The sequence below is a fragment of the Dromiciops gliroides genome, chromosome 6, assembly GCF_019393635.1.
Source record: "Dromiciops gliroides isolate mDroGli1 chromosome 6, mDroGli1.pri, whole genome shotgun sequence".
Lineage (NCBI taxonomy): Eukaryota > Metazoa > Chordata > Mammalia > Microbiotheria > Microbiotheriidae > Dromiciops > Dromiciops gliroides.
The window spans coordinates 271,010,964-271,037,347 of NC_057866.1; the positions used below are offsets into that span (position 1 = coordinate 271,010,964).

General features: G+C 41.6%; 1 protein-coding gene across 5 annotated transcripts in view; it reads right to left on the reverse strand.

Moving 5' to 3' along the window:
* KIAA1109 (KIAA1109 ortholog) overlaps positions 1-9,674 on the reverse strand; it is a 222,166-nt gene extending 212,492 nt beyond the window's left edge. For all 5 annotated transcript variants that reach the window (XM_043969747.1, XM_043969748.1, XM_043969749.1 and 2 more), the window contains exons 1-2: positions 9,509-9,674; positions 6,708-6,796 (exon numbers count right to left, since the gene is read on the reverse strand). The gene's annotated coding sequence lies outside the window, so the exon portion shown is untranslated. The remainder of the gene's footprint in view (positions 1-6,707; positions 6,797-9,508) is intronic.
* Between the last annotated feature and the right edge of the window lie 16,710 nt (positions 9,675-26,384).

Below are 26,384 nucleotides of genomic sequence, written 5' to 3' on the forward strand. Positions count from 1 at the left end.
TTATAGCAAGTGTTTAGAGAATAATCAGCAATCGCGCCAGTCTCATTTTAAAAATACCTTTGCAAAAAAGGGCTCTGTGTAACAAAGCCATTTCCATGTCTCTGTATGGTTTTTAGTACGCTTTGCTGATTTCTTTCATCAAAGCGTGACATGCCTTTCAACTTTATCTCATCCCTTCCTTCTTCCAAAAATTCTGAACTTATAATCATTAGGCTTTCTCCATATTATTAACAAAAACCAGCAGCAAAACATAGAAAAAAGATATTCTATTCCAAATAACCACAAATACATAAAATATCTAGAAATCTACCTATCAAGGTATACATGAGAACTATATAACTATGAAACACTCTTCACCAAAATACAGACCTAAAAACAGGAAGGGAAGGTGGGAGGGAGGAAGGACTAATTTATTAAGCACCTACTATGTATCAGACACTATATAAGCATTTTATAAATATCTCATTTGATGCTCACAACAACTGTGGCAAGTAGATACTATGATTACCATTATAATTACTATTTTATAGTTGAGGAACCTGAGGCAGACAAAGATTAAAAGACTTGCCATGGGTCACACAACTAGTAAGTGTCTGAGGCAGAATTTGAACTCAGGTCTTCCTGACTTCAAGGCCAGTGCTCTATGTACTGTTCCACCTAGCATCTAGGTAGAAATTAATTGCTAATGGTTGGGCCATGCCAATTGGCAGTATTTTAAAAAAATTATAATACTACCTAAATTAATTTACATATTCAATTCAATACCAATCAAACTACTTATAGGTTACTTTAAAAATAAGAAGAAAATTCACCTGGAGAAAGGTAAGGCCAAGAATCTCAAGGGAAATTTCAAAGGAAAAAAAAAAAGGAAAAGAAGTAGCAGATAACAAACTCTATTATAAAGCAGTAATCATCAAAACAACTTGCTACTAGTTTAAACAAAGATTGATCTGTAGAATAGATTAGAAGTAAAACCTGGAATCAACTGAATATAATAGCACAGTGTGCCATGAACCCTAACAAGAGCTCTATCTTCTGGATAAGGACTGCCTGGAAGAAAAAAAAAAACTTCTTAGAAAAGTGGAAAACTGTCTGGTACAAATTCTATTTAGACCCAAGGTTCTTGACCTTTTTTGTGTTCTGGACCTCTTTAGGCTACATGACCAAGATGTAAAAGATCTTTTCACAAACTGGGAGGAAGAAAGTGATGAATTTCACAACCATAGATACAGGAAGAGTTCTTTACTAAACCAGCAAAAGAGAAGATAAGAAGAGAAAAACCAGACAATTTAGATTACAAGTGGAAAGTTTCTGCACAAATAAATCAATGCAGTTAGAATTAGAAGGGAAACAGTTAATGGAGGAAAAGGTCTCTGCAGCAAATTTCTCTGATAAAGATGTGATATACATAGATATGTAAAGTACTGATACAAATAAATAAAATCAAGACTCATTCGCGAGTAGATAAATGGTCAAAGGATATGAATAGGTAGATTCCAAAAGAAGAAAGTTAAGCAATAGTCAAATATAAAAATGTTTCACATCAATAATAAGACAAAAGTAAAATAAAACTTTCTAGTTCCACTTCACAACCATCAGATTGCTGAAAATGGCAATTAATGGAGGGGCTGAGGAAGGAGAGGCACACTAATACTTTGTTGGTGGAGCTGTGAAATGGTTCTACCATTGTTAAAAGTAATTTGTAACTACACCCAAAACGTCACCTAAAAGTCTGTTCTAGCAACACCACAACTAAGGCTACATCCCCCAAAGAGTGTATCAAAGTCAGAGAGAAAGGATTCATGTTTACAAGAATATAGTAGCACTTTTTGCAATAGCAAAGAATGGGAAACAAAAGTGCCCATGAATTGGGAAATGCTCAAACCAATTATGGCATCTGAGCATAATGGAATATTATTGTGCCTTAAGAAATGACAACAGGGGCAGATTCAGAGAAACCTGGGAGGGCTTGTATGAATGGATGCAGAATAAAGTGAGCAGAGACTGAACTATTTTTACAATAACTAATAGATGTTTAATAAATACCTGATTTGTTGTATGCCTTCAGCTTTGTAAAGGAAAACAACTGTGGAAGACTTAATAATAGCCATGATTTAGATACAGCTTTAAGGCTTGCCAAACTTTCTAGGAGTTATCTCATATGAACTCACTGAGTGAACACTCGAAGACCACGAAAGATTGAGGATGAAGCACCTCTCGGCAGAGGTGCAAAAGGAGACATAGGTTTTCAGGAACAGCCATGTGTGAGTTTGTCTTGCTTGTTACAAGGGAGGACAACCTTTATTTTATAAGTTAGTCAACAAGCATTTACCATATGCTAGGTGCTATGTTGGATTCTAAGGATACAAGGAAAGTTAAAAAATATTGTCTTTGCCCTCAAGAAGTTCATGTAAGTAATCAGGTGCACAAAAAAAATCTAGAGAGTAAGTTATCGCTTCCCATGGTGTGGGGTTACTGGAAAATCTCTGTAAATGAAAGGAAGGAGAATAGAAAATTCATGTTAAAAAAAACAACAACACAACAGGGCAGCTAGGTGGCGCAGTGGATAAAGCACCAGCCCTGGATTCAGGAGGACCTGAGTTCAAATCCAGCCTCAGACACTGGACACTTACTAGCTGTGTGACCCTGGGCAAGTCACTTAACCCTCATTGCCCCACCAAAAAAACCAAAAATCAAAACAAAAAAAAACACAACAAAGCTAAGAATGTGTTCAATCCCCTCCTTCAAAAAGAGATCAGACTCACTCAGCTTGGCTCAAGGGAGCAGAAGCAGAGCCAACAGAGTGAAATTTACAAAGGAGAGATTTTGATTCAAAATAAGGAAACCTTCCTAATAATTAGGGCCATTCAAAACTAGACCATATTGATTCTGAAGGTAGTAAACCCACCATCAATGGAGGGCTTAAAGAAGAGTGAAGGAGTTCTCCTGAAATAGCGTTCTAGGCCAGGCAGTGGGTCACCAGACCAGCAGGCTCTGGAGAAGGCCTTCCTCCATGTTCCAGTACAGATGGCAAGGAACACGATTCCATGCTTTAAACTCCTGCCCATCGTCACTTCAATCCCTCTTTTCCAGTCTGGTCAAGTCAACAAATATTTATTAACATCTACGACATACCGGGCACTGCACTAAGCACTGGGAAGATCCCCCCAAAAAGGTCCTACTCCCAAGGAGTTCAGAGTTTGTAATGGGGGAGACAACAAGCAAACACATGTGTGTAAAAATAAGATATGTGTATGTATATGCGTATATCTGTATAGATGTAGATATAAACACACACACACACACACACACACACACACACAAGACAAATGGTGAATGGTCTCGGAGGGAAGTCATTAGGTTTAAGGAGGACTGGGAAAGGCCTCTTGAAGAAGGTGAGACTGTAGTTGACACTTGAAGGAATCCAGAGGAGTCAGGAGGCAGAGATGAAGAAGGAGAGCGTTCCAGGCAAGGGGACAGCCAGGAAAATGCCCCCAGGTGGGAGATGGAACGTCATGTGCAGGGAGCAGCCAAGAGGCCAGCACCACTAGGCCACAGAACAAGTCGGGGGAGGAAAAAGCGAGTTAGGTATAAAGAGCCTGAAAAGGTAGGAAGGGGCCAAATTATGGACAGCTTTGAAAGACAGAGGTTTGAGGCGAGAGAGCCAACGGAATTTATTGACTAGGGAGGTGACACGGTCAGGCCTGAGTTTCAGGATGATCACTCAGAGAACCGACGATTAAGAGGACGACAGCTGTGGGGAGAGACCTGAGACAGACAGGTCCAGCAGCAGCTACTGCAACAGTCCAGGTGGGAGGGGATACAGGCCTGCACCAGGCTGGGGGCAGTGTCAGAGGAGAGAAGGGGGCATTTTCGAGAGATGTTTTCAAAGGTATTACAGCCCTTGACAGTAACTGGATGTGGGGAGTGAGAAAGTGAGGAGTCAAGGGTGATCCTGGGTGACTGGGAAGAAGAAGGGGGTGCTGCCCTCCACAGTAACAGGAAAGTTAGGGAAGAAGGCAGGGGTCAGGTGTAAAGAAAATCAGCTCAGTCTGGAGCACATTGAGTATAAGATGTCTATGGGATATCCAGTTAGAGATGTCCAGTAGGCAGCTGGACATATAAGACTGAAGGTGAGGAGAGAGGTTAGGGCTGGATAAAAAGATCTAAGATGATAACTGAATCCATGGGAGCTAATGAGATCACAGGGGAGAACAGAAGAGGGTGGGGGACACAGCCTCCTCCACCACCTCCTTCCCACAATGCAGCCTGAGTGTGTGAATGTGTGTGTGTGAGCGTGTGTGTGTGTGTGAGTGTGTGTGTGAGCGTGTGTGTGTGTGTGAGCGTGTGTGTGTGAGTGTGAGCATGTGTGTGTGAGTGTGTGTGAGCGTGTGTGTGTGTGAGAGAGAGAGTGTGTGTGTGTGTGTGTGTGTGTGTGTGTGTGTGTGAGTGAGAATGTCCCAACTCTGGAACCATGAACCACAGTCCTATCAAATCTGCCACTGTTCCTCAAAGTGCTGATCCGCTTCTCTACGACCCCATTCCCCCCCCAGTCGTGCCTCTGTGAGTACAGCTTCTACCGTCAGAATCGAAGCTCCTTGAAGAATGTATACAATAATAATAGCTAACCGAACAACAACACTGCAAATTGTAAATTATGAAAGTCTTAGGAAGTCTGCTTGATGCAGTGGCCAACCACAATTCCAGAGGACTCATGATAAAACATGCTAGTGAGGGGAAGGTCTCCAGGGGCAGAGAGATACTTTTTTTTGGACAGGGCCAATGCAGCAATTGGCTTTGCTTGACTGTACATGTCTATACTAAGAACTGTTGTTCTTCTTTCTCAAGAGAGGGGGAGAGGGAAGCCAATCAAGAGAAAAGGAGGATTTTTATTCACTGAAACCAAAAATTGATCCAAAAAAGAAAAAAAAGATTGAGCTCCTTGAACAAGCACTGACTTTTGCTCTGTAGTAATGCCCTGTGCTTAGCACAGTACCTGGTACATAGTGCAACTTCATTAAATTCTTTCTTTCATTCAAATATCTGATATTCAGGAAAATTCCTATTTCCTTCATAGATGATTAAGTTTTAGAGATATCCTAGTATTTAAATGACTACAATTCTAATTTCCATTCTTCTCTTCTAACATTAAACAATTCAAAAATGCTCACCATGCTCCAGTTTCTGATCTTTCTGTTAATGAGATGACACTTCTTATTCTTTCTCAACCTCTTTTATGTGTATTTTAGTGTACAGGAGGATTGAGACATTTCAGCTCATTTGCCCTGCAAAACATTTTATCACCTTTCCTTAAATATCACATGTTAAGGTCTACAAATGCCCTTATATTTCTTTTATATCATTTTCTCCTTTAAAAGAATATTATTACAATATCTCCCTTGATTAACTGAATTTGAAATATAACTTTTAAAATGAGTATTCACAATTATGATTTCTTATAAACTAAAAATTCAAATATTTCTTAAATGATATTTGAGAATATACATAGCTTTTAACAAAACATAACCATCCTACATCTAAGATTTAAAACTAATGACTTACTAAGTTTACTTTTGAGAAAAATTTTCATCAGGATTATACGTCTGCCAATGCAGACTATAATGCAGAGCTAACTCCTCCTTAACAACCATATTTCTGAAGAATATATAAAAAAGGACCCATGGTGAAAAGTGCGATCCCCTTCCTGAGAGAGAACTAAAGAGCTCTGAATACAAACTAACGCATACTTTTTTGTTTTGTGTGTGTGTGTGTGTGTGTGTGTGTGTGTGTGTCTATGATTTCTTTTGCAATATGGGTAACACGGAAATGTGTTTTCCATGACTTCATGTGTACAAGAGATACCAAATCGCTTGCCTTCTCAAAGATGGACAAGGGTTGGGCAAGAGGGAGAAAATCTGAAACTAAAAAAAATTTTAAATAATTAAATGTTGTTTACATGTAATTGGGAAATATTTAACAAAGTAAACAAAAATACACAGGGGAAAAAACCCTACTAAATACTTAGGAGTTTACCCAAACCCAAATTTTATAAAGGTCTGATGACATTTGACCCACCTTTGAACACTATTTGCCTTGTTTAGCCTGACTAGGTCTCAGGAGGAAATAGGAGAAAGATGAAGCAGGCTGGTCAGATGTTCATTGTTAATGCTCCTTCCTTTTGCCATGCTACTTATCATTCTTTCCTGTTTTCTCCTCACTCTGTCCTCTGGAATTCTAATTGATCATTTCATCAAGCAGAGTTCCTAAGTCTTTCCAAATAGTCTTTACAATTTACAATACTCTTGTTATTGTAAGTCAAAGAATGAGAAAGAAAAACTCATTTTCTTTCCTGCCTGTCATTTGATTTAAAAAAAATCATAGTTGAGAGGTTAGGGGAGTACAGAATGAGGAGAAAGCTGGAAAGAATATACATAGGTGCATAAGAGGACCTGAACAAGGCAATTAGTGTTCAAAGGTAGGTTAAATGTCAGTAAGTCAAGGGTTGAGCAAAATGACCTCTGAGGTCTTCGTTTTATCTCTAACAACTAGAGCTATCTCAAGATGGGCTGCAAAGTCTAAGGAAATCATAAGTTCAGAGGGTTCATGCACTTCCTCTATGAGAACTTTAACTGAGAATGAGATGAAAGAGAAGTTAGCAAAAAAAAAATTTTATATATATATATATATATATATTAATATACATTTACCCAAGTTGTTTCAAAGTCAGCAATGTTCTAATCTCTTCCTTCTCCTTTTCTTCTCAGGCCGTTTTTACAAGAGTTTCATCTTTATTGGTCTGAAAAGGAGAACTGAATTTTAATCAGTCAGGCAAGGTATTATTACTTTACAATTTTCTTATATTTTCATATGAAGTCTGAATCAAATGGAAATGATGGGATTGTATGCTCAATTTTGACCATCATATTGCCTTTCCATTTGCTCTCCAATCTGGACATTCCCCTCTAGTGTAAAACTAGACTTTCTCAACTATGGCAATTCAAGAGGCTTGGAAACTTATAATACTTGTTTTTTTTCCCCTCGATTTCTTTTATTTGGACTCTGCCATTACATGTTAAAGTGGGGGCTCTTCTGGTTTTTAAGAACTTTTAAAAATAGACATATATTTAATAACTACTTCAACACAATTGGCTTCTTTTGTCATTCTATGTATTTTATTTTATGAATTAAAAAAAAGAATCTGAGAAGGGGTCAATTAGGTTTCACCAGACACAAAAAAAGATTAAGAACCCCCATGTTAAGGCAATCATTCCACCTGCATCTAGATTGCTTTGTGTAAGGGTGAAGCTGCAGCAACATAAAGCCAATCTCAACCCAAAATGTCCTATTTCCTCTACAGGGGAAATTTACAAAGTTTTAAATCATCTAATAAGCCAATGCCCCTGTGCTCTCTGGTCACACTGTCAAAACAAGCCAAAAACCTCCACATTCTTCAGAGGGAAATCAACAACCAACTTCCTTGTAACTAACATCTGTTGACCTTCTAGGACAATAGCATCACCTCCCCCTATAAGAAGTATTACCAAACATCAGAATCTGAACCACATCAAAAACAAGGGTTAGGGTACAAATTCAAGAAAAGGCTCTTGAAAGATTCTCAGGATTATTCCATCACATCAAGCAACACATCCTGTGTCTATCCCAAGTAAGAGACTGTCAATAATATCAGCTACTTCCTGGAAGTGATTTGGCAGATGAAAACACTGGTAACTCACAGCCTCAATGTAGTACAGTGGAAAAACACTGACTTTACAGGCAGACAACACGGGTTCAAATCCTGGGTTTGGGCCTGGAGTCAGGAAGACCTGAGTTTAAATCCAGCTTCATCCACTAATAGCTGTGTGAGCCTAAGCACGTTACTTAACCTCAGTGTGCCTCAGTTTGCTCACCTATAACGATGCTAACATTATAAGTGATACTAACAGCCCCAACCTTAAAGGGTTGTTGTGAGGATCAAATAAAATAATATTCATAAAGCACTTAGCATAGTGCCTGGCACACAGAAGGTATTCTATAAATGCTTACACTCTTTCCTCAAGTGTGACCATTATCTCCAAAGAGTAAAGGAGGGTGGGAGGAAGGGGAAGGGGGACTAGGTCAGGTGTCATACTCACTGTAGCAAAACTGAGCAAAACTCCGGGCAGAACTAAATTAAAGGGTGATTGGGGAATGTTTAACAAAATAAATAAAAATACAATACAACAAAGATAATGTTAACTTGTGGTTTTCTTAGTTAATCTGCCACAGTAGGATCCATTCCTATTTGAGTTTGACACCACTGGCCCGGCTAATCTCAATCCTGGCTATAAGGGCATTGCTCCTCTTGATTCTGTTACCCATTCCTCCCAAGGGGCGTGAAGATAATAGCACAGCTGCAAAGAATTGGAAGCAAAGTAGATTCCCAAGGATTGGGGCACAATTACCCGAGGTGTGGTACTGAGTGCAAGGATTAGGATTATGCTGCAATGGAGAGAGAGCAGAGTGGAGTCAGCAGAGACAAGAAGCCAGGCCAGAGATCAAAGTAAAGGCTGCAAGCTCAGAGACCCGGCCCCTCTGCAGAGGGGGCACTAAACATCTTTTCAGACTTGTCCACGTATTGATCGGTTATGCCCGTTTTTTCCTCTCTGCTTTTTTTCTGGCTCTCTCGGGGAGGGACACAGTGCTGTAAAACACAGACATCACTAAGAGCTTATTTTTAAGAAAAGGCAGCAGGTGCAAGGGCGGTATCTGGAGTCAGGAGGAGCCAGAAACAGGCTGGGTTCAGGGACACCCCCCCCCAATCGGGCCACAGGGCTCAGGGCACTGCTACCAGAGGCTGACAGGGGGACGGACCCGAGCCAGGGTCTGCCCAAGAGCAGAGCGCCGTGCGCCCCAGCCCAGGGGGCTGTGCCCAACCCAATGCCACCAAGGTGCCCACTGCGGAGGCCCAGAGCCCGGAAGGGCAGAGACCCCGATGCAGGTCATTGCCAACTTCAGGCAGGGCTTGTCACCCATGCCAGGCAAGGGGGGCAAGGAAGGAGAGGGAGACAGACAGGAAGAGACAAAAACGGGGGCGGAGAGAGCGAGCCGGAGCAGCCGAGCCGAGCTGCATCCCGGGGGTCGCCCCCGCCCCGCAGGAGGGCTCTGGTCCCCGAGTCACAGGCGCCCATTCATTCGTAAGGCGCCCTGCCGAGGCCCGGGGTGCCGGGGCCCCAGCGGGAGCTCCTGCCGGGCCCACCCCTTCCCGCGCGCACGCGCACCATGCCCGGGGCTAGGGCGCCCCTTCCCCGGACGCGCACGAGCGCCGAGGCGCGGGTGCGCGCACGCTCCCTGCCCCCCTTCCGCGGGGCCCCAAGGACGCCTCCCAACGCCGGCCCCGACGCTCCGGCACGAAGGGCGGCGGAAGCCCCCGGCCCGGCTCGGCGCGGCGCGCGTGGGCCGTCCGTGGGCTCGGCCAGCCCGAGTCAAGGGCGCCGGCCGAGCCCGGCCCGGCCCGGCCCGACCCCCTCACCTGGGTGTGCGTGTGCCCGCCGCCGCCGCCTCGCTCCCGGCACGGCGCGGGCCGAGCCCCGTCGCCCCCTCCTGGTCCCGCCCGGGGCGGCCGCCGACAGCGCGGGGGCGGGCGGAGGAGGCCAGGATGACGGCGACCACGGCAGCCCGGTGGAGGTGGACGGAGGGGCGGGGCCTCCCTCCGCGGCGGTCGCGTCAACGACTGCGTCGCGAGACGGGCCACGCCCCTCGACCGGCGCGCTCCGCCGAGGGCGGGGCCTGCGTCTGGAGCGGGGGTGGGCCCTGCTCCTCGAGGGGGCGGGGTTAGAGGCGGGAGCAGGGCGAGAGGAAGGCAGGGCCTGCGCGGGGGCGGGGCGCGGGGTGGGCGTGGCTGAGCTGCCCCAGTAGGAGAAGAGGAGGGCCAACCTGGGGCGTGAGCGTCCTCCTCCGTAAAGGAGGCGGCGGGGTCTGGGGCTCCTCTGGGCCCGTAGGCCCCGCCTCGCCTCACCCTCCCAGGCGGGGCGGGGAGCGGAGGCTGCAGAGTCTGAGTTCCGACCTCGCTTCTGCTACGGACGAGCACTTCACCTCTCAGCCCGCCTACGAGTGAACGCACACTTATTAGGCGCTTACTGTGTGCCAAGCGCAGCGTCCTCGTTGTGTAGAACCCGTGGGGCGTGAGAAGCGAGGGAAGACCGCGCTAGGTGGGTGCGGGCTGTGCCCGGGACCCCGGCCCCCCGAGAAGGGAGCCCGCGGGTGCTGTGGGCAGGGCCCCTCATCCCCCGTGGGTTTCCCCTCCACAGGGATGCCCCGAGGGCATTCGAGTGTGACCAGGCGGTGGTGGTAGTGGATCTCTGGGAACTGGGAGCGGCACAGGTAGAGGAGCAAGCCCTGCCCAAAGAGAAGCGGGGTGCCGGGTGGCGCTGGGAGGCCCCAAGGCCTACCCAGTGCGGGTGCGCATGTCCCCCACTTGTGGCACACGTAAGGTATTAAGGGAGGTACATTAGAAGGACAAGGGCGTTCACTCCAATGGCCTCATAAGTAGCGATAAAACGCGATAAGTAGCGAAGTCTGGGCTGTGTTCTTCCCCAAATCCGTACAAAATCAGTGGGAGCAGTGGATCTCTGCAGAGCCACGGAAGCCTTTAGTGACGTCATCTGCTGCTATCTAGTGACATCATCACATCTTTACTCCTCACTTGTCTCCGCTGCCGTCCTATTGGGTTACTGCTTTGACAGACACACAGTCTTTGCTGGGTGCCGCTTGACACTAATCCGTACCGAGCGCTGCCGCTCTGCCACCGGCTCCCGAGTCAGCTGAGTCCTGGACCATCTCTTCCACGCTGGACAGACAGGGACTGCCATGCGCTTTCAGGCCAATAGGTTATTTTAGAGAGAGCAGAAGACTTTACCTGGGACCAACAAGACGGTCTTTTCCCCTCTGTCTTAACTACTAAAACTTCTCATATTCCCAGCCTACATGCCAAACTTCTTAAAACAACGAACAGAGCCCACTAGCAAACTAACGCCCTCATACTGAGTCTTGTCTGCATTCCTCTTCTTAGTCTTTACTTTGGATGAAGATCTTGGTTCCCCCTAGCTTCTGATGAACAGTCCATAGTTTCCCCAATTTTAATATCTGAAGGCTAAATCATATACCAGATAGTGATTATTTGTTCAAGTGCCACCAAACATTTCTGGGGTCCAGGGTTCCCCTGTTTTGTTTTTGTTAATCTTCACTCTCTGACAGAGGTCTGAACTGAATATGATGGGATGGTATTTGTAAAGCATTTATTTTGTGTGTATCCTTGTTCTTTGTGGAGCAAACAGGGTGGGTTGTCTAGTGTCTGGGGCCGGATTTGGGCTCTGGGCCTCCTGGGCCCAGGGCTGGTGCTTTGTCCACTGTACCACCTAGCACACCTATGATGACATCTTTAAAATGGAGTAGGGGGAAGGAGAGGGGTGGAATGGGGAGAGGTAATTCACATGAAGGAAACAAAAAAGCTTATGGAGGGGAAGGCAAGAGGGGGATGGAGGGAAGGGAAGTTTGGGGGAGGGAGCTGTAAAAAGCAAAACACTTTAGAGGAAGGTGAAGATGTTCTGCAAAACACCACATGTTCATAGGGAGAATTGAGGAGGGAGGGAGGAAGAAAAATTTAGAAAACAGAATTAGTTCAAAGACCTTAACCTAATCAGAGTGGGCTCAAGGAGGGAATAACACACACACCCCCGATTGGGAAGAGTAATCTATTTAACCCTACAGGAAAGTAGGAGAGGAAGAGGATAAGGAGGGAAGGGTGAATGAAGGGAGGGTAGAGTGGGGGAGGGGGCAGTCAGTATCAAAACACTTTTGAGGAGGAATAGAGCAAAATATGGTAGACAATAGAGTAAATATCATTGGAAGGGAATAGGATGGAGGGAAATAGTTACATTGATTGACTACAATGTCAAAACTATGGTACCTACTCTGTTGGGCTATTGTGAAGAAAATTCTCTGTCAAGTTCAAGGTATTATATAAAAATTATGATGAACAGGATGCTATCAGAAAAACCTGGAAAGACCCACATGAACTGAAGCAGAGAGAAATGTACTGTCTACAAAGTAACAGCATTAGTGTAAGAGGATTTGCTAAGAAGCCTGGGGTTATTTTCAGCAAGGCAATGATCCAATATAACTCTGAAGAACTCATGAAAATTGTAGTCCATCTACAGAGAAAGAACTGATGGTATCTGAAAACAGGCTGAAACACTATTTTTTTTGACAATTCCTTAATCTGAAGTTTTGTTTTTATCTGTTTTCTCTCACAACCTAGCTAATGTGGAATTGTTTTCCATGACTAATGTATAATTTCTATTGAATTGTTTGAGTTCTTGGGGTGGGGGTGGGAAGGGAGGGAGGAAGAGAAGTTGGAACACAAAGGTTTTTTTTTAATTGATGTCAAAATTTACTTGTATATGTAATTTGGAAAATAAAATTCTAAAAAAATAAATAATTTTTTAAAAATCCTCACTCTCTTCTAGTCTCCCATATAGAGAAGTGGATGGGGAAAAGGCACAGAGACAATGCCAGGCCCAGGGAGGGAGGCCTTGCCTCCACCACAGAACTGGCCTCTCTACCTGTGTTGTACAAGCTTCATTTTGACTTTTACTGCACAGTTACCCTAAATTACAAAAATTCAAGTTTCTGTCTCCAGAAAGGGGTAGCTAGGTGGTACGGTGGATAGAGTGTTGGGCCTGGAGTTAGGAGCACCTCAGTTCAAATCTAGCCTCAGACACTTGCTAGTTGTGTGCCTCTAGGCAAGGACTTCCCCCCACCCTTTTGCTTCATTTTCTTATATGTAAAATGAGCTGGAGAAGGAAATAACAAACCAGTATCTTTGCCACAAATAGGGTCACAGAGAGTTAGATAGAACTAAAATGACTGAACAAAAACATCTCCAGAAAAGAAAAAACAATAACGACACTCAGAGAGATACTGTAGATTGAACGATGTAATAGAAGATATGAAGGGCCGACATTTGAGTTTGGGAGAAGGGGATGGGGAAAGGAAAAACAACCTATGTAAGTATACCAAGGTAAAGTAGGGCAGGACTGCAAAGAAAGGGTGCCAGATCATTCTGGTGCTGCCCACTGGCAAGACATGAAAAGGAGACTCTTGTAGGCATGATTAGAGGATAAGCCAAGATTTAGAGACAATATATGGAGTTTAGAACCGCCCCACCAAGATTGATTGAGGAATGCCTCATCCAGAGGTTGTGTTAGAGACTCTTGGAAATTGACTTTGAATCCTTCATTTGGGCAGTGACGCCATTTAGGAACCCTTAATGTCTATGAAAAGCAAAACATCTCTGCCCCAAATTTGAGAAAGTATCCTGGACTGTATTTTCTGTTATACTTTCCTAATTCCAAAACCATCAAATTCTGTTCTTTGTCATGCTATGAATGTCAAGTCTATAAGCTGACCATCAGTAGAGGCAGTACTGACTCCTTGCTTAGTTCAAGCACATGGCCACTAAACTGAATCCAGGATTCTCAAATCTTTAATGAAATCTGCCATCCATAAGAGGAAGCTTAATGGTTTCTAGCTTCTCTCATCACTATCTAGTCTTCCCCAGGATAAGATCCAGTCCAACCACATTTGTTCTCAGGCTGATGAGCTATTTGATGTCACCTTAAGTGTCTGATAGGCATGAGTTACGTAATTTGCATTAGTGCAAAACAACCCAACCAATTTCAGAAAAGCTATAAGGCAAGGACTCAGAGCCAGTGAAATCTGAACAGAGCTAAAAACTCCCTTTAAAAAGGAAATTTCCCTTGTCTTATGATGTACAAGAAAAAAACAACTACTCTGTTAACCATTTGTCCTTCAAATAATTTTAGCTATTTTTAACTTTAGTCCCTCCTCCTTGTTTGTTCTATAACAAACTCAAAACAATTCCTTTTTCCTATTTGATTTTTATATAATAAAAAAGCCAGCCCCCAAGTCCCAAGGCCTTTCAAAACTCTAACTAGGGTGTCAATATTTAATAGCCACTGATGGCATTTATTGGCGTGGTGGAGTGCCAAGCTGAAGTCAGGAAGACTCTTCTTCCTGAGTTCAAATCTGGCCTCAGATACTGCATGCCCCTGGGCAAGTCACTTCATCCCACTTGCCTCAGTTTCCTCATCTGTAAAATGAGCTGGTGAAGGAAATAGCAAACCACTCCAGTACGTTTGCCAAGAAAACCTCAAATGGGGTCACGTAGAATCAGAAATGAATGAACAACAAAAAATGTTGTCATTCATGCTCCTCCAGCAGGTAGATAAAACTGTATTTGGCACCTAGTTAGCGAGAATAATTAGCCCCAGTAGGTTGCAGTGGGCATGAGAAGACCACAATAAATTATCAACGAAGAATTGCAAAGAGATGTGGAATCCAGAATATTATCAGAATAATGTAGGAATGGGAAAGGAGGTATATTGGTCAAGTAATGAAACCAAAGGACAGCCAATGGATAGCCAATGTCCTAAGGTTCCGGAACAGGCAGGTTGGGCTAGTTTTTCTTAGAAAGGTAATTGACATCAACATTTAATTGGCTCAGGGAACCAAGACCCAGACTGTTGACAAGACTTACTGGTTGCCAGAGTACAAAAACCATGAAGAGCTCTGGACTTCCATGAAAATCACAGAGACACAGGAATGTGATTTAGCTAAATCAATATGCTATCCTTGCCACATGTCCTTGCTAAATAGTCTTCTATTGCTACAGCCAAGGAACTCTCCTTTTGTTAATTGTCAGATCTGTGAGTGTTATTTTATTCTTACATAGAAAATAAGGGACTCCACTGGCCTGGTAAGCCCTGTGCTATTACACTAGCCCACATGCACTTTGTATCATGGAATGGAAAGAGATCTAAAGGAAAGCCCCCAGAATAATGAATAGATAGGATTGCAGTAAGGGGTGGGGGAGTTATTGCTTTCCCCTACCAATCAATAGCAAATGTTCTCTGATGATATGGTGATGTGGTAACAACAGCTGCACCAGAGAAACAAGACAGCCCTTGTATGGTGTTTACACATCTGAACCCAAATTTATTGAAATGTAATTCTGAGGTATAGTTGGTTGGTCCTTGGCCTCAAGTGGGCAGGAGCATGGTTGCTAAGGACCCCTAAAGTGCTTCCAAATGGGGCTTATTCCTCAAAGCATTCAGAGGTCTCAGGCTTCAGATCTGGTCCTGATCTCACTAGTATAAATGCCAACATCTGGGAAACAGGCATGAAGAAAGCAGCAACCCAGGGATGGAACTTTTTTTTTGGTCCTCCTTCATATTCAGAAAGAGGTCTTGGTCCCTCATATGGATTCAAATGATGTTTGTTAAACAAAACAAAAAAATGATGTTTGTTTTTTTACACATTTTTACCTTTTTTGAGATCTAAACCGTGTGGCTCAGGAAGGTTGAGCAGCTAAATTTAAAATTTAACCTTATTAATTTTTTCTACAGTCCCTGAGCCCGGGTCTATGAGGAAATGGTATTATTGCCCATAGGCCAAGGAGAGCAGAGGGCAGCAAAGGGGCCTCTTCTATGAGCTAACAGATTTTGTCAGCAATCAGGGCAGGCAGGACATGCTCACCTGTAGAAAGTCAAGGTTAATGATGAGCAAGAGACTTCCAGAGTACAAGAAAAATACTTGTGTATGTGTTTATTTTTTCCAACTCTAATACAGTGGTTTCCTCACTAAAATAATATAAATATAATGCAAAGTGTACGTGTATACAAGGGAGTATACAAGAAACTCATTGGTATAATACCCAGATGGAAATTATTTTACCTACTTTTTCTGTCTGCTAATAAAACACCTTTTTTTGTACTTTTCTTTTTTTTTGTTTTTAAAAAATTTTTATTCTGAACTAAAGAAGTAAAGTAATTGTTTCCATTACAAAGTAGAATAGAAAAGAGGATTGCACATGAAACTGCAAATCCATTATGTATAACTTGTTTTTCCTTTTAAATATATAATAAAGTTATCATGTAAGATGCTTTTTTCCCCATTCTTCCCCTCCTCCCTAGAGATGGCTACCATTAGAAACAAATATGTGTGTATATGTATATATATATGTGTGTGTGTATGTATATACAAACATAAATATGTAAATCTATACTACACATACTTCTATTTATTGGTTCTTTCTCTGGGTGCAGATAGCATCTTCCTTCGTAGGTCCTTTGTAGTTAATTAGGATATTTATAATACTCAAAATAACTTGGTCACTGAAAGTTGTTCTTAAAACAATATTGCTGTTACTGTATATAATATTCTCTTGGTTCTGCTCGTTTTGCTCTTCATTATCACATGCAAGTTTTTCCATGATTTTCTAAAATTATTGAGCTCACCGTTTCTTAAGGCATAGTAGTAATTCCATTAGAATCATATACCATAACTTATTTAGCCATTCCCCAATTAATGGGCATCCCTATAATTTCCAGTTCTTTGCCAACACAAAGAGAACTGCTATAAATATTTTAGAATATATAGCATGTTTTTTTTTTCCTTTTCTCCTAATCATCTTGGGAAACAGATCCAGTAGTGGTATTGCTGGATTAAAGACAATAGGCAATTTTATAATTCTTTGAGTATATTTCCAAATTCTCTCCAAAATGGTTGGACCAGTTCACAGTTCCACTGACAGTGAATGTGTCCCAATTTTTCCACATCCCCTCCAACATTTGTCACTTTTCCCTTCTCTCATTTAAGCCAATCTGATAGGTGTACAATTATATCTCAAGGTTGTTTCAATGTGCATTTCTCTAATCAATAATGATTTAGAGCACTTTTCGTATAACTATAAATTGTTTTGATTTCTTCATCAGAAAACTATCCTTCCATTTCTTTTGACTATTTATCAGTTGGGGAATGTATCATATTCTTATGGATTTGACAAAGCTATTTATATATCTGAGATATGAAATATTTGAGAAAGTGTCTATAAAAAAATGTTTTCTCAGGGGCATCTAGGTGGCACAGTGGATAAAGCACTGGTCCTGGATTCAGGAGGACCTGAGTTCAAACCCTACCTCAGACACTTGACACTTAACTAGCTGTGTGACCTTGGGCAAGTCACTTAACCCTCATTGCCCTACCAAAAACCAAACAAACAAAAAAGAAAATAAGCTTTCATATATACAAAAAAAGTTTTTTCAATTTTCTGCTTTCTTTCTGTTCTTGGCTATATTTATTTTATTTGTACAAAACCTTTTTAACTTAACGTAACTGAAATTATCCATTTTACACCTCACAATACCCTCTATCTCTTGTTTATTCATAAACTGTTCACCTATGCACAAGTCTGATAATTAATATGTTTCATGTTCAAATTTTCTTGTAATATTTCCCTTTGTAATTAGGTCACGTATCTGTTTTGACCTTGTCCTGATAAAAGGTGTAAGATATTGTTCTGTGCCCAATTTCTGCCAGAGTCTTCCAACTTTCCCAGTGATTTTTACCAAATAATGAATTCTTGTCCCTAAAATTTAAGTCTTCATACCTGTCAAAGGTTACCACAGTGACTTGCTGCTCTTATGTCTATTCTGTGCTTCTGATTTACCTATTTCTTAGCCAGTACCAGATAGTTTGTGAGTCCTTTTCCCTTTTTTATGATCTCTTTGGGATACAGACCTTTTGCTGAGTCAAAAGGTATGTACAGCCCCATATCCTTTTGGACATAGTTCCAAATTATTCTCCGGAATGGTTGGATAAATTCACAATGCCATCAACAATGCATTAGTGTTCCAATTTTTCCACAGCTTCTCCACATTTATTATTTCCTTTTTTTGTCATAATAGCCAATCTGATAGATGTGAGGTAGTACCTCTGGGAAGGCTTCTAAAACATGCAAAGACTCTTTCAGACTTTATTTTCTTTCACTTTTCATTAGGTGGTTTAACATAAAAAGAGAATAAGGGAGAGGAAGCTAGGTGGCACAGTGGATGAAGCACTGGCCCTGGATTCAGGAGGACCTGAGTTCAAATTGACACTTACTAGCTGTGAGACCCTAGGCAAGTCACTTAACCCTCATTGCCCCGTGGGGGAAAAAAAGAATAAGGGAGCTCCTAAAAAATGCCAAGCAAACACATTTAACCCAAAATGGGATATTTGCTTCTGCATTGATCAACAGGCATGGGAAAAGAAGGAAAAAAACAATTTTTAATGAAAGTAAAATATATATTACATATATAAAAATGGGTATATTTATGAATTACTATACATAATAGGTATACATATAAGTATGTGGATATATAATATGTATGCATGTGTATCTTAATATGCATATAGCTAGCATGTAGATTTTAAAAGGTTAATGTTACATTTCATAGGTACACATTTTTACTTCTAACAAATATCCTTATTTGTTTTGTAGTGAGGTTAAGCAATCTTTAGACTTCCAATTATTCAGCAGTCTTTTATGTGGAATTGGTATAACCTCCCATTTAAGTTATTACTTAGAAGAAAAGGCAACTGAAACCACCTCTTCAAAAGATTGGCTAGGGTTAGAAGATAAAAGGTTTGATTAGTTTGTCCACAAGCATTTATTAAGCATTTATCCTGTTCCAGGCATTGTATTAAGTACTATAAATATAAATAAAAGCAAAAAATTAGATTACAATCTAATGGGGGAAGACAACACATAAACGGGAGTTGAAAATAGGGTACCAGGTATGGTGGTTAAGTTCAGAGAAGGAAGACTGGTTGATCTGGGGTTGCTCCCAAATTAGAAGTTCTGGTAAGTAAATCAATGGGAGAAGGGAAAGAGGAACACAGTCAGGAGGCAGCTTAGGCATTGTGGCTAAATCTGGAGAATGAGGGATGCCTGGCCTGAGACCCTTTCCCAAAATGGAGTTTCTGGAAGGAATGCACCAGTGGGTCCACAGGATTAGAGACAAAAGACAGTGAGTGATAGTTTGGAAATGCTTCCTGCAGATATTTACAATAGTGAGGATTTTATGGCTTTGCAGGTGAATTCAGGGGTCTGGAAAATGCACTCCCATTACAGACACCCTGTAGAGAATTTATGGAAGAATATGAACAAAAATCTCATAGGATGAGAAAGTATGGAAGGGTTAAGACCAGTAATAGAATGTCATCTACAGCTCCTTAAGGACATTTATTATTTAATTTTTTTTCTTTAGTTTTGTGTTCCCAATACACAATACAGTGCTTCGATATGAAGTGTTTCATAAATATTTGTTGTGAATCTGCCCCACTGGAAATAGCATTCAAAACAAGACCACCCCAGATTCACTGAAATAACAATGTGCATTGAATCATGCTTCTCGTGATCCTATATCATTGTCAATTATGAAATAGTTCAATCTCAGAAAGATTAAAATTCAGCAGACCCGGAAACAATGGAGACATAACAGATGGCATCAAGGTAACTACAGAATTTTTTAAAATCCCACAGGAAGGCTATCAGCACAGAGGGTACATCCTTGGTGAGAAGAATTTGTGAGAAAAATATGAACAAGAATTGCACCAGATTAGAAAGTGTATGATGTACAGCCTGCACTAATCCTGAAAATCCACATAGATGAAAACACAGATCTATTGAACTATTGAAGCATATTAGAAGATTATGTACCTCCCAGGTGTAATGAGTGATGAACAGGGGAAATAGCTCTGAGGATTTGTTTGACATTTTAAATCAAATTAATAAAAATGTCTAATTGACAATGACCTGAAAAATTCTTTTAAATATATTGTTCAGAAAGTGTATAATTGGAAAAGGCAGTGAAAAGATCCTGAAGTAAGACTGGGCACAATGGGTGCTAGTGTGAGTGCTTTATTGGTATCTGTGGAAGGATACAAGATTGAGAAGGCTTTTCTCCTAGTAGTAGATCTAGAGAATTGATAGGATGAGAACATTATTGATTGGAGTGCTTGAATTGGTAAGATTGCATTTCCTTCTTTCTTCTCCTTTTGGCATTTAAAGTCTCTCATAACCTGGCTCCCACCCAGCCTAATTACACCTTATTACCTGTCATATCAGCTACAATCCAATCAGACTGGTCTTCTTACTGTTGATTACACAGTATTATTTCTCTTATCTCCTTTGTCTTTGCACTGGTTAATCCCAGGCTTAGAACATGCCCCTTCTTCACCTCTTCCTCCTAGAATTCCCAGCCCAAGGACCTCTTGTTGCCTGACTGGAAGTCTGCTCCCTGCCCCTTAGTATTGCTCTTGCTAGCAAAACTTTCCAGTAGTGAAAGACTTGAGACTTTATCCTTCCAAAGTGTGTGGGTGAGGAGAAAGATCCAGAATGTCTAGGTTTTATTTTTTTCTATATTTTTGTTTTGTTTGTTTCTGTCTGCCGTTCCCCCTTACTACTGCTTGTGCCAGGTGGATTATCTAGTAAAAGCCCTATAAGCATTTAAATGGTGGAAGGCCCCCAGGAAGATGCTTAGGACCTTGCCACCAAGGGATGAGATGTGATAAGACTAGTATTTTCGCACTTACTAGCTGTGTGATCCTAGGCAAGTCACTTAACCCCCATTGCCTCAAAACAAAAACAAACAAACAAACCCCCCCCCCAAAACCCAAAGACTAGTATTTTCCCAGAAACAGTTTTTTCCCCCTCCAACCCACAATATGGGGAAGCTCCACCTATAAGATGACAAGGCACTCCACAGGGCCTCATTGGCCTTAGCTTCCGCATATGCCAATAAAGATGGAGTGAGCACAGGACAAAACTGCTTTTGGCACCTGACTGGTTCCAGCTTCTCTGACATAGCTTTCGGGTCACTTAAGGCAGAAGTATCAAACTCAGGGCTCATGGGTCACAACCAGCCCACAAAACTCCCAAATGTAGTCCAAACCAGATTGAAATGTAATTGGGTACTAGCTGTGTGACCCTGGGCAAGTTGCTTAACCCTGACTGGCTCCAAAAAAAATGTAATTGGGAAAAATTTGTCAAAATAAATAAAAATATAATAGATGTTTGTGTTGGTTTTTTTTTTAAGTCAACACATGGCCCACGGGGATCTGTTTCTATTTGGGTTTTTTGTTGTTGTTTTTTGGTTTTTTGGGTTAAGGGTTTTTTGGGGGTTTTTTGCAGGGCAATGGGGGTTAAGTGACTTGCCCAGGGTCACACAGCTAGTAAATGTCAAGTGTCAGAGGCTGGATTTGAACTCAGGTACTCCTGAATCCAGGGCTGGTGCTTTATTCACTGCACCACCTAGCTGCCCCTGATATGTTTCTATTTGAATTTGACATCAATAAATTCTGTTGCTGTTGTTCAGTTATATCTGATTCTTCATGACTCCATTTGGGGGGATTTCCTTAGCAAAGATACTGGAGTGGTTTACCATTTCCTTTTCCAGTTAATTTGACAAATGAGGACACTGAGGCAAACAGAGTTAAGTGACTTGCCCAGGTCACATATCTAGTATGTGTCTGAGGCCAGATTTAAACTCATGAAGATGAATCTTCCTGATTTCAAACCCAATGCTCAGGGCAGCTAGGTGGTACAGTAGATAGAGCACCAGCCTTGAATTCAGGAGGACCTGAGTTCAAATCCGGCCTCAGACACTGAACACTTACTAGCTGTGTGACCCTGGGCAAGTCACTTAACCCCAATTGCCTCACTAAAAAAACCCAAAAAACAAAAGCTACAACAACAATAAAAAATACCAAACACAAAAAACGAGTGCTCTATCCATTGCACTTCTGTTCTAGGGAGCATAAAAAGTCCAAGCTACAGTATTGCTCATGAACACATGATTTATCATACTCTGATGACGTACTGACCAGAGAGAAGGAAGACCATGTCCAGGGAAACCAAGTGCTGCTGTATTCTTGTTGCATATTCTTGCTGTGTTAAGGGAAAGCAAACCTCCTTTATTAAATGTTCAATGACATCCTATCATCAAATGTGACCTAAGAGGATGCTGGCATTACAGCCAGGCCTCCAACAGTCAATGTTCCATTCTCCTTGGAATCATAGGATTTTACATCCCAACTTCTTGTTTTACAGTCAAGGGAACTGAATTCCAAAGTGAGAAAATGATCACACAGCTGATAAGGGAGGCAGAGCTGGCATCTGAACTCTGATGATCCGAGGCCAAAGTCAACATTTTCTCCCCACAAACTATATCACACATTTCTGCTTGATATCAACTTCACAAATATTTATTGAGTTCTTGCTTTGGTATTGGGGATCAAGCAATACAAAAGAAGTTTTCGAACAGACTTTGACTTAGGGGGACAAGATAAATGAAGCAGTTAAATAACAATAGGAGACAATATGTGATTGAAATATATGTTGAGAGTGCTCCATAAGCTGATTGCACACCTTATGATTGCAAAGTCCTTTCATGTATTTGAACTTCCTATTTGAACTTCATGACAACTTGTGAAAAAGCCATATCATTTTACAGAGATTGGGTGACTCCCCGAAGGTCACTCAACTGCCTGGTGATAGAGATGGGCCCCAAACCCCAGTCTTTGGGCCTGTACTTTCCCACCATGCTGTCTTGGAGAATGACAGAGGGGAGCCACCTGCCCAGACAGCTCTGCTCCAGTCTGGCCATTGGTCTACTCCGCATTCCCACTGTGCCCGCTTGGAATTGAGGACATGCTGTTCTGGCTTTGCATAACTGATTGACCTAGGGAATTTTCCTTCTTTTAAAATGGGATGCCGGGGCAGCTAGGTGGCGCAGTGGATAAAGCACTGGCCTTGGATTCAGGAGAACCTGAGTTCAAATCCAGCCTCAGACACTTGACACTTAACTAGCTGTGTGACCCTGGGCAAGTCACTTAACCCTCATTGCCCCACAAAACCAAAACAAAAAATAAATAAACAAACAAATGAATAAATAAATAAATAAAATGGGATGCCTATGCCCATTTTAGCTGAGTAGTTGCTGCTTAGAGGAAGGGTCACACAGCTGGAGCTTGAAGGGACCTTATAAGTCACCTGATGTAACCTGTGCATTTTACAGGTGAGGAGACCGAGGCCTGGGAAGCCAGAATAACTTCTCCAAGGTTACAGAGCAACCAATTTTTTTTAGTATGTTAATAAATACATGAGATAATAACTGTAATAACTAGAGTTTGTAAAATGCTTTAAGGTTTTTAAAGTGCCTTCCATATGATCTTATTTGATCTTCACAACAACCCTGGGAAGTAGGCACTGTTGGTTTGTTGATTTGACTAGTGTGTGGCTATCTCTTCCCAAAAATAGGTTCTGAACATTCTTTATTTTAAAACATTCAATTTTTTAAAAAAAATTCAGTTCCAAATTATTTCCTTCCCTCTAACCCCTCTCACAGCTATTGAGAAGGCAAGCAATGCGATAATCATTCTACAAGTGACCATTTCCCATCATATCTTGTCACATGTGCAATAAACTAGTAATCTGATGAACTTTGAGCCCAATTTATGTTCACCCTTCTTGGTTAGTAACTGGCTTCACTATGAAGAACTTACCTAGGCTCTGCTGTGCAGAGGAATAGGAATTAGACTCATGATTTTATTGGTATAGTGAACTCCCAGATAAGGAAACTCCCTCTGCCAGTGCAGGTCAGCACTTCCTCTTCTAGTTATGGTCAGAGGTCAAGTAACTTCACTTGGGTAACACTAACAGGATATGGCAGAGATGTGATGGAGCTCAAGTCCTTCTGGCTTCAAGGTCCACTATCACACATTATTGGTGTGCAATGGATCCCCTTAAGTATTTGATGAAGCCTATAGACCTTTTTTCTAGATTATATTTTTAAATACATAAAATAAGATAATTGCAATAATCAGCATTTATATAAATGCTTTAAGGTTTGCAAAGTGCCTTAAACATGATCTTTTGTGTGTGGGGGCGGTGGGGGGCAATGAGGATTAAGTGACTTGCCCAGGGTCACATAGCTAGTAAGTGTCAAGTGTCTGAGGTCAGATTTGAACTCGGGGTCCTCTTGAATCCAGGGCCACTGCTTTATCCACTGTGCCACCTAGCTGCCCCTATATGATCTCTTTTGATCTTCGCAAAAGCCTTGGGAATTAGGCGTTATTATTACCCTCATTTTACAGGTGAGGAAACAAATAGGCAGAGATTAAGTGATTTGCCCAAGATCATACAGTTAGTAAGTATCTGAGTCTGGATTTGAACTCAGATCTCCCTAACTCCAGTGTTCTATCCACCAATTAAATTAAAATTCAGTTATCAAAATATTTTTTAAAAGTTCATGAGGGAGGGGGCAGTCAGGTGGTACAGTGGATAAAGCACTGGCCTTGGATTCAGGAGGACCTGAGTTCAAATCCAGCCTCAGACACTTAACTAGCTGTGTGACCCTGGGCAAGTCACTTAACCCTCATTGCCCTGCAAAAACAAAAACAAAAAACAAAATGAGGGGGATAGAGCACCAGCCCTGAATTCAGGAGGACCTGAGTTCAAATTTGGCCTCAGACACTTGACACCTACTAACTGTGTGACCCTGGGCAAGTCACTTAACCCCAATTGCCTCATCAGAAAAAGAAAAAAATTCATGAAGGGCAGCTAGATGGTGCAGTAGATAAAGCACCAACCCTGGATTCAGGAATACCTGAATTCAAATCTGGCCTCAGACACTTGACACCTACTAGCTGTGTGACCCTGGGCAAGTCACTTAACCCTCATGAACCCTGGGTTAAAAATGTCTGATACTGACAGTAAAAATCCATGATTACAAGTTTAAATTTTTCTTCACCTCCTTTTATTGAAATTCTCCACAGTATAAGAAATAATGGAATTTGTCAATAGTGGATCTAATTCTCATGAGTACTTCAGGTCTAACTTTTAGAGATTCCAGATAATCAGAGAGAGAACATTCCCCATATAATTATTTCTCTTCTTGCTAGTAGATGAAGAGAAAAACCATTGGAAAGAAATACTTAAAAATAATTCCTAACAATCAGCATGTGAGATTTAAGTACACAGTTCATTTGACAGAGTGGATGTAACCAGAGAAAGGCATGTTATCCTTTATATTTTCTTGCAATGGGAAGCTTTAATTGTGATGCTATCCAAGCCTTGCCTTGGACATAGGAAAACACTTGAATCCCTTTCTGACAAGTTGCTTAACCGTGTTTACTCAGACAAAATCTTCTCTTAGAATAGTGCGACTACTAGAGGGCCAAAATATAAGGTGGCTTTAGCCTTTCTCTCCCCGATCATCCATTTGACACAACCCAGAGCAACCTGGAAGTCCTGCTTGCCAACTGAGTGAGTGTGCATTGGGAACAAAACCACGGAGCAAACTCTAGAGGACCATTTCAGACAAAAGATATATGCTAAATACATGGAGCTTCCATTGTTGAAGAAGGCTCTACAGAAGGCAGGTCCAAAGCTTTTTCAATCTTCCATAACTAGCCACAGCTTAAGAGGGTGGTGAAAGACACAGCCAGTATATCTTAGAGGGAGGACGGGAGTCTAGGTCTTTCTAACTCTGGAAGATAATCCTCTCTGGACATTGTCTATATTAATAATAGTTATCATTTACATAGCTCTTTAAAGTATGCAAAGTGCTTTACAAATATTTCCTTTAATTCTCACAACAACTGGGGGGGGGTAGATGCTGTTAGTATCCCAGTTTGACAGATGAGGAAACTGAGGTGGGCAGAGGTTAAGTGACTTGCCTAGGGTCACAGAGCTAGCAAGTGTCTGAGGCAGGATTTAAACTCAGGTCTTTCTCATTCCAGGACTGGTGCTCTATCCACTGTATCACCTAGCTAACTCTAGCTGACACTTAAGGAAGAAGCATTACTGTCAGCTTTGCTTTTCCAGCGACAACTGAAACCTTCACATGTGATACCTTTCTCATTAGAATGTGAGCTTCTTGAGATCAGGGACTGTTTTACTTGTCTATAACTCCAGCTTTTAGCACATAGGAAGTGCTTAATGAATGCCTACATTGATTTATATACATTGTATCTATTGAAATTCATTTATTCAAACAAAACCCCTATAAAATTTGTTTAAATAATTTTATTACTATTTAAAGCTAAGGTCACAATGCATCATTTTAAAACAGAGAGATCAGCAACAGTGGTTATCAGTGACAACATAAATACAATATACCAAGATATATGGCAAAGCAGTACTCAGCTGTAAATTTTTATACCTTCATGCTTACTTATATTAGCAGAAAAGGAAAAAAGAATGTTGAGGTGCAGTGGAAAGAATAGTGGATTGGTCTTCAAATAACTTAGGCTTAAATCCTGGTTTTACTGTTACCTGCGTAACTGTAAGTTCCTTAAGTTCTTTGGACCCCAGTTTTCTCATGTGGAAAATGAAGGTTGGATTCAACAATCTCCAAAATTCCTTCAAGCTCTGTGCTTATGATACTGATTTGATGAACCTGCAGTCTGAATTTGCAGTTAAACATGAAAAAGGAACAATA